Below are 12,280 nucleotides of genomic sequence, written 5' to 3' on the forward strand. Positions count from 1 at the left end.
ACTTTGAAATGCATGTTTTAAAAAAAAATTGGTATAATACTAGACTATGGTTGAGATTAAGGGTGTTACAATAACCTTGATATTTAATATTGATATCATGTTAATAATACACACATGATAATTTCGTGTAAATAATCTAGTGCCTCTTAAGTCATTTCTATTTATTTCCTTTCTCGCTTTGTCATAGCAGGTGGCAGTAAAGTAAAGACAAAACACACAATAAACAAAGTTAAAGGACGGTTCACCCCAGTCCTGTTATATTCAAGAAAGGCAGGCATCTCTATGGCTGATATCTCCAAAACTTGGCAACTCACACCAATCTAGATGGATAAATAGCACTACAGGTAAGAGGAAAAATACGTATTTATATTTATTTTGGGGTGAATTGTCCCTTTAAAAGATGAATTTGACTGATAGCATTATTATTTTTATTTTCTATAGATACCGCAATAATAGTGTTATCGTGAATTCCTTTGGCCACGATAATCATGTAGTGAAAATTTGATATTGTGACAGCCCGAGTTTGGTAGCCTTACTAGAAAACAGTTATTGCTGCTGGCGTTGGTCACCCTCTTCTACAGTATTTCTTTATGAAAGAGATCCCTGTTGTGTCACACAACAATTATAAATAAATCCAGCAGATTTTCCTGACAAATCTGTAAATGAAGCAAAAAAAGGCCAGTGGATGCTACCAGTGTGATTTTCAATACTACAGTGATGTCTGGAAAGTGAATGATTCTTGATGTCAAAATTCAGCACATGGCACCTTTAATATCAACACAGTACACACTGGGTCAGTGCGTGCTCTTATTAGTATGTGCTGTGTTAAACACTTTATAAAGGGCACAGAGGCACTTCGACCTCAGCAGATAAAGCAGACTTTGACTGTGGCGAATGAGAGCCTTGGTCTTAATGAATGGCAGTTTCATCTCCAAAGTTTTAGCTTTCTCCTTTGAAACTCTGCTCATAACCCTGACAGCGAAAGAGCCTGGATGAAGTGCAGCACACAGAAACACGCTTTGAGGAGCAGCATTCTTCTACGTGTGTAGTTTTACTCGACAATTTCACACTGGCAACTACCCAGTTTACACAGGTGAAGTAGTATGGCTGGATTTTAGGTTTTAAGGAAAAGCTTTTCCCTCAGCAGACACGTATATTTAATTAAAACGTTACATCCTTTTTGATTGTATCTGTGTGTGTTCATTGCTCCCTGAAGCCCACTAATCTAGCAAGCTGATTGGTGTCACAGGATTAGCTCCAAATAACTTCTTTTGTTCTACCTATAAAGCTACAGTTACACTTGTCAAGTTGTATTAAGTGATGAATCAGCAGGTGCAAAGACTGGATTTCAGTCAAGCCTCACAGTAACAAATTTAAATATCAGATAGATTTGTAATATACAGCATTTGTTTAGGTGGTAACAAAATGCTGAATCCACATACTAATCAATCATTTTATACAAAATCTTGAAAATACCATAATCATCATGTATGCACACAGAACCCTAAAAATAAAATTGAGGTTCCTTGAATCAAAGATTAATGCCTCAGATTTTCCTCACTTTGTAAGATTTGTTAAGTGATTAATTAAGTGGTGAAACACCTTAAACATAACGCAAGAGCAGACAGAAGCTACAGTAAAGTGACATGTAGGGCTTTGCTTTGTTTTTTTAAAGATCAAAGTCAGTTGTATTACCCACTAAAGTTACTATTACACATTCATCTCAAAGGATTTTCACAGTGGTATCGAGCCTAGCCGATAGTTTGGGTCTAACTGGGGTACTGAGGTTTTATGTCTCCAGAAACAATGTTACTGTGAATAATCCGCAGACCTCACAATGAACAAATTTCAGTGAGACTATTTTTTTTGGTAGAAAAAGGTGTCGTATGGGGTGTAGTATGTGGACCCAAATGCAGACGACCAGGAAGCGGTATGAGAATGAAGTAGCCGCATGGCTACAGTGTTTTTCGGGGTGAAGTAGCTTAGAGACAGGGACTGTAGAGGGATTGAGAGTCACTGGAGGCCGGCGGCGAAGGCGGAACACCTCTTGAGGCCGGAGAACCAGATCAGAGACCGGCGACGGGACAGTAGGACAGGGAGCTGGCGATGGGGCAACTGGTAGAGGAGCTGGCCGAACCAGTGATATCTGGGAACCCGGAGCCTGCCACTCCGGCAGAGAAGGAGGGTACTGCTGTGACACAGCAGAGAATTCAGCAGCATGCTGCGGTCTAGCAGGCGATCCAGCGGCGTGCTGCGGTCCAGCTGGGGCAGCAGGTGGCTGCGATCCAGCGGCGACGAGGGATTGGTGCTGCTGCAATCCAACCAGGAAAGGAGGCGGTTGCAATCCAGCAGGGAGTCCGGGAACTGGGAGCCGCCACGATCCGGCAGGGAGCGATGGCCGTCGTGGTGCAGGCAAGCAGCTGGGCAGCGGGGCAGGCGAGCAGCTGTGAGAGCCACGCTTCCTCCTGGGGGGTTTCCCAGAAGGCGCCAAGACAGCAGACTGAGGTACCCCCTGGCTTTCAGGCTGAGATGCTGACTGAAGACTAGCCGAGAGCCAGGCGGGTATCCAGGTATGGGTTCGGAACTGGGACTGGTTCGGGACAGACAGATAGCAGGCCCACGTAACCAAGCCTGACTGATAAAGGGCTAGCGGGCCGGGAGTCTAGCTGGTAAACCAGCTGAGGAGTAGCAGGCAGGGTTGCAGGCTGAGGTGTCTGGGTTTACAGGTAGTCCGTGAGCCACTCAGGGATGGCCTCCCTCAGCCCAGGCAATGTCGAAAATTTTGTTTCTACCCGACATCTGATTGCCTGTCTGTGGGACTCGTCTCTTATTTCCCCCCATATGTCCTTTTGGCACATCAAGTCACGACAGAATGAGCAGACCAATCATTCCGAGGAAGCGGAAAAGTCTGCTGGGTCCATGATTGGTCTGCTCATTCTGTCGTATGGGGTGCAGTATGTGGATCCAAATGCAAACCACCAGGAAGCGGTATGAGGATGAAGTAGCCGGATGGCTACAGTGTTTTTTGGGGTGAAGTGGCTTACAGACAGGTACAGGCGGATAGACCGGTAGGCAGACAGGCAACAAACAGGTAACAGGCAAATAGGCAAATACAGGTCCAAGTACAAGACAATGGGTTACCGGCTGACAGTGGTGGAAACAAGGAAGAGTTCAATGAGGCTAAACAAATCCAACAAGGAGCAGGCAAAGTTCCAAGTCCAGAATCCAGACACGGTCCAAGGGAGACAAAGAATCCAAACAGAACTCACGGTAAGAATGCTGGGGAACTGGGCACGAGAACAAGGTACAACGAGCGTGCGCGTGCACACACAAGACAAAAACAACAATGATCCAACCCTAATTAAAGAATGAGACCCGGACTAAATACCCTAGGGCAGGTGCGACAACGAGACACAGGTGCAAACAATCAAGGAGAGGCCAACACTCAAAACTGGAGGGAAAGTAAACAAAGATGGGAAGTAAAACCACAAGACACACAAGGGAAGGAGAATACTACAAAATAAAACAGGAAAGGAAAAACCCTCAAACTATAACAAAAGGTTACAATGAAAACTTCAAATATCATTTTCCAATTCTTTGAGAACCAGAAAAGAAAATTACATTGACCTCCATTGTAATGGGGTGACAGCAGAAATCTCAGAGACATGTCTTAAAACATCAGCAGGTAAAACTTAATCTAACAGCATTGCTAGATACTGTTGATTCTGAGATGAATCAACCCTTTAATATGAAAGGTTTAAGGGGCTTTCTAGGTACTGTATCAAATTAATCAATTCTATTTTCTTGTGAATATAAAGAAAAAATGACCTTTAGAGACTGAGCGGGACGGTGGAGAAAATATGTAATTCAGACAGGCAATAAGCAATGTTCAGGTCAGCAAGTGTTGACAAACAAATGGTATCTCATTTAATCCAGTCTCCACAGACTGAACCAAAACTCAAATTACATTGATAGGATAAAATTATCTGTAGCCATCACAAGCTTTTTATCCACTTCAAGTAGCTATTTATCCCCTCAAAAGTTGAGTTTTAAAGCTGCTGTTTAAACTTTCTCTCAACAATTACTGCAAAGGTGCCTTTGAGTCATACACTTGTAACTACAGTAAATGCTCCAGTAAGCTTCAGTTGGCTCCAGCTGAACTTGAATGTGTCAAATTGTTCATGTGTAGCAGAAAAAAGGGCAAACTTTGCATAAGTAAAGGTAAAAAAAAAAAACACCATAGGCAGCCCATTATTATTCCTCTCATGTCAGTGACCACCAACAGTGTGTGCCCATCACAGAGAGCGGATGACAGTGTTGTTTAACTAGTCCAATAGACTGATTTACAGTGTTATTGACTGCAAAGTGTCACAAAAATACAAGTATCCCTTTAGAAAGAAGAACAGCTTATTGAAAGAACAAAACAGGCAGAAAATGACAACTAAATCAAAAGAAAATCTCCTCAAATAACGGCAGAAAGTGAGAAGTCTGATGTTTTTTTGGTCTAGTGTCATTTGTTAGTGATACAGATTTTTGAATAATCTTGTAATGACAGTGTTTACAGTGACAAGACAAAAAAAGACAATTCAATTCTACCCTTTCTTTTTCAGCAACTTCCTGCTTCAAACTAAACCAAGCTTTCCTCTAGAAGAAGTGCAGTGCAACAACAGTCTTGTAACAGTTGGGGGTTAAAGTACCTTGCTCAAAGGTTATTTGGCAGTGGTCAGCACGGAAAGGCAGCACATTTTTCTCACCCAGGGCCCTCATCCAGTTCTGTCCAGCCAGACGAGGGTTTGGACCAGGAACCAAAACAGCCCCTTAGCCTTGAATCTAACCCTTCATTTTTTAGGTGTACACATGCAGGCTACACACCAGCAGGTGGCAGTACAGTACAACACTAATCCAGACTTTGGTTGACAGAAGTAAAAAGAGGCAAGAAAATAACACTATATCTTCCAAGAATAACCTTTAGGTTTTCCTCCACCAAAATAAATGAGACTTCTTTCTGTATTCTGCCTAAGTAATACACAGTCAGAAAATTGGTCCTGGCCTTAATTCTAAGACAATGCAGTATTCCGCTTTGAACTGAAAGGTCATAGACTTGATCCCCACAACAGCCAGTCTATGCTCAACAACCATGTGTTTACAGTTTTGCTAGTAAATTAAGTAAGTTAATGAATGAATTAACCTAAGTCTTCATCAGTCACAGTACTTATCCCTGATTGGACAGCAGCTCCTCGAGTTTCAAAACAAATCTACCAGGTGAAGGGGTGTCATGTGAAATGCTGCAACCCCACCTAATGGGAAGATTTTAGCTTTTACTAATTATGTGCATTGCTGTCTACAGTGGTCAAGGTGGTGGTCAATCCTTGATACAGATGTAAACAACAACAATAAGGGTTAGCTTCACCACCAAAAAAAAAAAAAAAAAAACTAGACTGGAACCTGCTTTCACTCTCAATTGATTGAATTGATTGTCTATAAACACACAGACAAACTCTAGCCTGGTTTCAGACCCCTGAATCGCTGCCCACATCTCAGATTCTTTTCTGGAATTCAAAGGGATCTGCTCACTGACAGCTGTTTACCTGGTTGGAAAAATAACAAAGACAATCAAACCTTTGTAGGTGGGATTAAGAATGGGGATGTCATCTTCCTGTGTGAAAACCAGCAAAATAGTGATTAATAAATTGCCCCAGAAATGGCGACAAGCACGGATGAGAGTAGATGCAGCTGAACAGGTTGTTGAAAGTCGACTTGAAGAAATAACAACTCTTAGAATGGCATATTTTTTGTTGATTGATATCACAAACTTTAAATTAGCTTCTTCATAATCATCTTAATAAGCTACACATAACACAGTACATTCACTATTTCTTATTACTTATATTATTACATTGTATTGTTATACCGTACATACTTATCATCATCCAGTAAATCCACTTTGTACTTTACACTATTTTAATTTTATACTTATATCCACTTTGTACTTAATTTATCTTGCCTGTATTATAGTGTATTATATTTTGATTTGCTTAGAACTTCCTGTGTGCACTGACATGATAGTGAGCTGCTGTGACGAAAGAGTTTCCCCTCGGGGATAAGTATTTCTGATTCTGATATTTCTGATTCTAGTAACCTACTAAAGTGTCAGTGTTGAAAATTACTTAAATGGGACAGATAGGTCACTCACTACTGAATTGTTAGGGCCAGTGAAAGTATGTTAATAATGTTTTCTGCTGATAAAAGACTTGTTTAAATTAATACTGCTTGTAAAAACAGGCCTACATTTAATATTTTAGCTGAGAAAACATAAAAATGCTAACATTTCATCTGTATATCACACTCTTTATAGAAACATATTTAAAATGTATATAAAATAAAAACAAACACAGACTGGACCTTTTGAATATATCTGAACAGATGTCTACATGGAGTTCCACTAACTAGACCAATTTATATTTGGAAAATTACCTAGAAGAGTATATGAGTATTTATTTACATCAACACTTTCCCTTTGCAGAACATTGGCCAAACATATGTGAGGACACAACTCTGGCTTCACAACACGCCTCACATTGGAGGACTGCAATTTATCATTATCTCAACATCAGAACAGATCTGTCAGTTTCTGCAAATTTGCAGGCAGCCTCAGCAGATGTCTATCAACATAACAACTCTCGTGACCTTGAAAAGGTTCAGGCTTAGTACGCCTCCCACATCCACAGGACAAATTACACCCTCCGTGAATTAATTCAGCTCTATTAAAAACCTTCATCGACATCTGCCGCTGCAGCGATGCTCGGGCCTGCTTGTCTTGGCCTTTCTCCAGCCGGACACGTCTTCAATTTTACTCCAATTTGGAGTTGGTGGATGTTGGCTGACAGATTGAAACTTCTCAGTGGGATGCTGATGAGCGTCTTCACTCCTGCTATAGGAAAGTCATTCTCTCATCTGGACAGCATCGCAAATTGCGTAAAAAGCCAGTCCGATCAAGATAATGTCTTGTGAAGGAATGAGATTAGCTCGCTTTGTGAGAAATCTGATTGTGTGGATGGGACAGTGGCATAACAAGTGTGACCTTGTTGCAGGGGCCAACTGAGAAAGTAATTAGGCCTCACATATGGGCAGCATTACCAAAGCCTTCAGCAATGTCAGTGAAGGGAGAAGCCATGTCGGAGCTGTTTATTGTCACAGGTAAGGCTGTCACTGTCAGTTGTGAATAATGGCCCCTGGTTAAGAGTTAGACAGCAGATAGAGACAAACTGCAAAACAAAAAGAGAGACTTAAGAGTCAGTTCACTCAAGGTGTTTAAATTCCAAAATGAGATGAACAGTGATGCCTGTTGATAGTGTCAGTGTTTGCCATCCGAATTAACAACTGATTATGTTGTCAGCTAAAATGAGATCTGATACCCTGGTTTCATACCTCTGAATCGCCACTCACATCTCCAGTTTTGTCACTGATTCAAGGAGGTATAGGTTTGCTCGGTTGACTGGCTCTTGAGTCAGAGAAATAACCAAGCCAATCAGAGCCTTTGAGGGTGGGCTTACAGTTGGAGACATTGTACCTAGTGGTGTTAAGATGGAATAGTATTTCAGCGAAGTATGTATATGTTGTGTACAAGCTGATCGGTTGATTCAGCTTTCTGTCATGATTGAAGTGGACACATTAATGTTTTACCCAAAATCTGTCAAAGAAAGCAGCCATGCGAACATCTTCAAAAGTTTGCTTATATACACACAAAGAAGCATGTTTCAGTCTTCCGAGTTAGATAGGGACATTTTAAACATTCAGCTTAGTTACTGTTCTTAATTACTGCTCATGATATATTAAACAAACTATATATAGTCATAGAATAAATAAAAATTCTAATTCCTCCAAGGTTTCTGCCCTCTTAAAGGAAGTTTTTCCTTGCCACTGTCGCCAAATGCTTGCTCATGGTGGGATTTGTGGGGTCTCTGTAATTAAAATTATAAAGAGTACAGTCTAGACCTGCTCTATAGGAAAAGTGCAATGAGATAACTTCTGTTATGAATTGGCGCTATATAAATTGAATTGAATTGAATTGAACTGAGTTCGGTTGAACACTTTTTTGTGTGTGTGCCTTGGTCATCCGCTGTAAGAATAATACACTACCTGGGCCAAGCAGGTACAGTCTTCATTAACTATTCTTGATTATTTGTCTTGAGTTAATTAAACACAGTGTCTCCTTTGTTACTTTGGTAATTGTCAATATTGAAACAGTGATAATGCCCTCTGTGGCATCTTGATAGAGGAAAACAGTGGATTTGGTTGGGGAAACTAATTTTGCATTGTGGAAATCATCGACTCCACATTGTCTCTTATTTTCCTGCATCATGACACCTTGTCATGGGTTATTGCTCATTAAACAAGCAAATTGCCATTGTATATACTTTGACTGCCATTCTCTGTACAATGGCATAATTATACTAACTGTACGCTGGCTTCATTGTTGACTGTAAATGATGTCAGAGCTACCTGACATGTCAGCCACTATTGAAGATGGCAAAATCAATCCTCCACCCACAGAAAACAGTTAACAAAAAGGCAATACCAGACTGAATCAATGACAGAAACTGCCATTCACCCTGAATATCAGGCTAGAGATTTGCTTACACAGTAGCAGCACTTACAGTCATTTTGCCATCTGAGATGTTAAGCAAATAAAGCAATGATCAGATACCATTCCCCCCAGAGTAGATATACTGTGTTTGAAACCCTGTATCTGTTATCTACTGGCCTGGCCAGCCTGCTGGATATTGCAGGGTGTGCTTGTTTTTGCCTTTGTGAGGCTCTTTCAGATTTGTTATTTTGGGAATCCCACAGTGGAGGTTTAAAGAAAGAGCTAAATAACAGGCCTTTCAGACCATCAGAGTGTCCTCCTTCACCCCTCTGCAATGCTCTGTCACTACGAGCCTTATCATATTGATTGTCTCTGTGGTAAATGTGTCACTGACTGTGGATCTCATATTTTTATGGGAGAAACTAGAAACAGCCTTGAGATGTTGGAAGAGGGATCTGGTATTATGTGACAAAGAAACCAATAAGCCCCGTTACAGCACTGCTAGCATTCCACTGGAGTTGATCAGATCTCATCTATATCTATTTGAAACTGCATACGCATGATTCAGCGGCTCTGCCTGTACAAACACTGCATGCATCTACACCTCCGTTGTGTGAAGAGGCATATAAAGCGAGGCTGATTCCCACAGACAGATCCCCCACTCTGTGGCATGCTCTGACATTATAAACAGGCTTCACGAAGAAGACGAGCATCAGTAATTGTTGTGAGGGATGGAGGCACAAGCAGTCGGTGCAGCGGGCCATCAAATGGCTGATTGTGTCTCTTTGCCTGCCTGTGATAATTAAAATGACTCAACCTCCCCCCATTGCAGTCACAGTGGTGGCATCGCAAAGCGAGCAGCAGAGCTGTTATTGCTTGTCCTTCAGCTGAAAGGATCATGTTGGCCAGTGAGCTGAGGGCTTTTGTTCTGAAAGCTGAAAAATCTGGTGTCCAGCCTGGGCGGTTTTTAGCAATGCACCCTGGGAAATTAGTTATCTAAGCAGCGCATGCAAGAAACCCTGACATTAATCTTTAATTAAGGCCTTTACAATTTCGAACGACATGCCCGGGAGTATGAGAATTACTGTAGGGGATAGATATGAACAGTGGGCAGTGGAGAGGGCCAGGCAACATATTATATCTTGTGGTGAGCTCATTTTGTCTCATCAAAGTCAAGGATCCGTTGATCTGACAAGACGTTGTGTGGCTCTTTTCAGCTGTTTGGATCATGAGACACACTGTAAGGTAATCTTGGCATTGAGACAGTCCCGTCTTTATCTTTTCTTTTTTTGGGAAAAAAGATAACAATCCCCAGACGTAATGGTAGTGAAACATGAGCAGTGTGGCTGCTTTGTTTTCTACCTGATGATCCAGATTGATATATATTCCACAGTTCTTGATGAGAGGATGTCTTCTGATGTTTGTGTAAACACATCAAGGTGACAGCTTTTGCTTCTCACATGGTTTTTCCCACCCTCTTTTTTTGTTTTGTTCTTTTGGTAACTGGTTGTGGATCTCTTGTTGGAACAGCCATGTGATAAACCTGCTGGTAGAACCACCATGCCACTGAAGCTTTTCTTGTTTTGTGACAGCTGCTGCCTTTGTGATGTTCCACAAAAAGCCCCCAAGACACAACCTGTTTCATTCTGGCTGAAGATTCACATGAAAGTCTCCTATGAAACAAAATGGCTTAGGTAATTGTTTTGATTACTCCTTTCCCTGTTCCCAGTAGGATGAAGGAATTACAAAGCTGAAAGTGGAGGTTTAGGGAAGAAGAGACTGAGGAAAAGTGGCAGCATTTCCCTGCGGCAAGATTTGTTCACTGGCAACAAAGAGAGACAGATGGGACGGTGGTGGTGGTGGTGGTAGCAGGAGGGAGTGCCACACCTTTTGTGAGGCAAAGCAATTGGGAGCGATTAAACCCTCATTCGCCGCAGGGACTCTCTACTCTGAGGAAGGAGCTGGCTCCAACAGCGCCTGCAGCACTGTTCCTTTTATCTCCACTCCTCATGAAGACCCTGTAAATGCCATGGGAGTAGTTAATGTGAAGCACACAGTGTTCTGCTGGGCTGGTTCACTGTTAATGTTCAACATCATGACAGCAAATGAAAAAAAATCTTAGGCTGTCTGCATCACTACAATGGATCATCTATGCAATAAGAGTGCGGCTTAGCCCCTGTAATTAAACTAGTGACCTACAAAGTTATACCTCGTCTCTTTTTACCACATAGAACAGCTCAAACCTCCATTCTGCACATGTGCAGATTCCACTTTACACAGCTTTGATTTGCCACCACCTGGAAACAAACGATGATTGAATGCTTATCGCGCTTTCATCCTGACCCTCAGCCATTTTCATCCCCGATTTGGCAGTTAAGAATACATCCTTTTCCTTTCCCATCATGAAACTGGTTCAATACCCAGCGGCGCAGGCTGGCTTGGGCCTCTTGGTATCCACCATAACTGGCTGCTCATCAGCCTGAGAGCACCTGAATGCTGAGGGGCCCCTCCATCACTAGTAGACAGACAATCACAAGTTCTTCGCCAGGTTATTACGAGTCATTCATCACCTGCGCCTGCTTCGTGTTTCCCTGCCTTCAGCTTCGCTTCAACTTCAGTACTTTTAAATCACTGTACTTGCCCATTCGTATGTTCATTGCACTTCCTTTCAGCTTTTCCAACATGTCTTTTATCTCCCCACTTCCATTTCCCCAGCTTAGCCCCACCTCATCCTGTGCACCTGGCTCATGTGGGTCTGTGCTGCAAATGCAACACGAAACACACAGCACAAAATGTACTAATTTAAACCTATTGACAGGCTTTGATGCTGCACTGGTGTATGCTTGAAAACACATTGCACCTGCACCTTGAGAGAAGAAGTGGCCAAAAAAAATCTAACGTGGTCATTGTTTTTTTTTTATTTGTTGCACACATTGCTGCTGCTTCTTAAGGGATAGTGAATGTAAGGCGGAATTAAAATCCCACCACCGAGGTGGATTCCCAGAGGCATGAGAGAGGTAAATGAGGAAATCCACACAATCCATATCAGCCTAGTATCATGCGGGGTTGCCATCCTGTGCAGGTACGTGCTGGCAGCACCATGGCAACCACAGCAATTGATTGGACGATGTCTTTCCCTGTGCACAGTACAGGTCTTGTTATGTGGGATATTGGTTTTTTACTTGCTACCCTGGCCCCTTCATAACGTGCATTAGCTATGGTTTCTCAGGTACCCAGCTGTCATGTATGCTTACCTTCCATTTGGTTCTGGATGACTTTGAAGGACAGGAGATGGAGAGAGGTGGGGACAACTGTGACAAAACGCTCAAAGTCTCTGAAATGGTGTTGGTACTATGAAAGCCTGAAGGTGTTAAATTGAGTATGAGACTCGACTCCATTATCAAAAGTAGCCTTTATCAAACCTGTCATAAAACCTCTAATAACTGTGATTCTGTTTACAGATCCTATACTATTTTTATCCTAAACATTTGATGAAGTGTTTTCATATTAATTTCATTTTGTTCCGTATTTTGAATTTATTTAATGTATTAGCATTGTTGTGAATTGCAATATGCCAACTGCTCTTTATTAAACACCTAATTGGCAATGGAAATCAGCACGACACTGCGAATTCCCTATCTGTTCAATTAACAGATTATATGCTCCTCTATGGGTTGAGAGAATTCTCTAAAT

Source organism: Siniperca chuatsi, linkage group LG4 (genome assembly GCF_020085105.1).
Source record: "Siniperca chuatsi isolate FFG_IHB_CAS linkage group LG4, ASM2008510v1, whole genome shotgun sequence".
In the NCBI taxonomy this organism is placed as follows: Eukaryota; Metazoa; Chordata; class Actinopteri; order Centrarchiformes; family Sinipercidae; genus Siniperca; species Siniperca chuatsi.